This window comes from Fukomys damarensis, unplaced genomic scaffold, assembly GCF_012274545.1.
Source record: "Fukomys damarensis isolate Sample0158 unplaced genomic scaffold, DMR_v1.0_HiC HiC_scaffold_23, whole genome shotgun sequence".
Classification (NCBI taxonomy): Eukaryota; Metazoa; Chordata; class Mammalia; order Rodentia; family Bathyergidae; genus Fukomys; species Fukomys damarensis.
Genome location: NW_022900935.1, coordinates 64,488,959 through 64,489,242, shown reverse-complemented (window position 1 = coordinate 64,489,242; position 284 = coordinate 64,488,959).

The following is a 284-nucleotide window of genomic DNA, read 5'->3' as shown; positions in this document are numbered from 1 at the left end:
TGTGAAGATCCCGGTAAACCTGAATGGAGTCAGAGGCAGGAGCCCTAGAGTGGGCCACAATCCAGCGGCAGCCAGGGTCCCTGGAGGACTTACAGTGGCCAAGCCCCACGCTGAGTGGGGCCCTCAGGGGACCCAGGCTTCAGGGGATCGTTCTACAAATAGCTCCTGTCATGGAGGTGCCTGGCCTCAGCACTTGAGCCACTCTTGTCAGATCTTCCTGGACTTGGCTAAATTCTTTTTTTTTTAACTTTATACTTTATTAGTACATATTTGTCATACATATT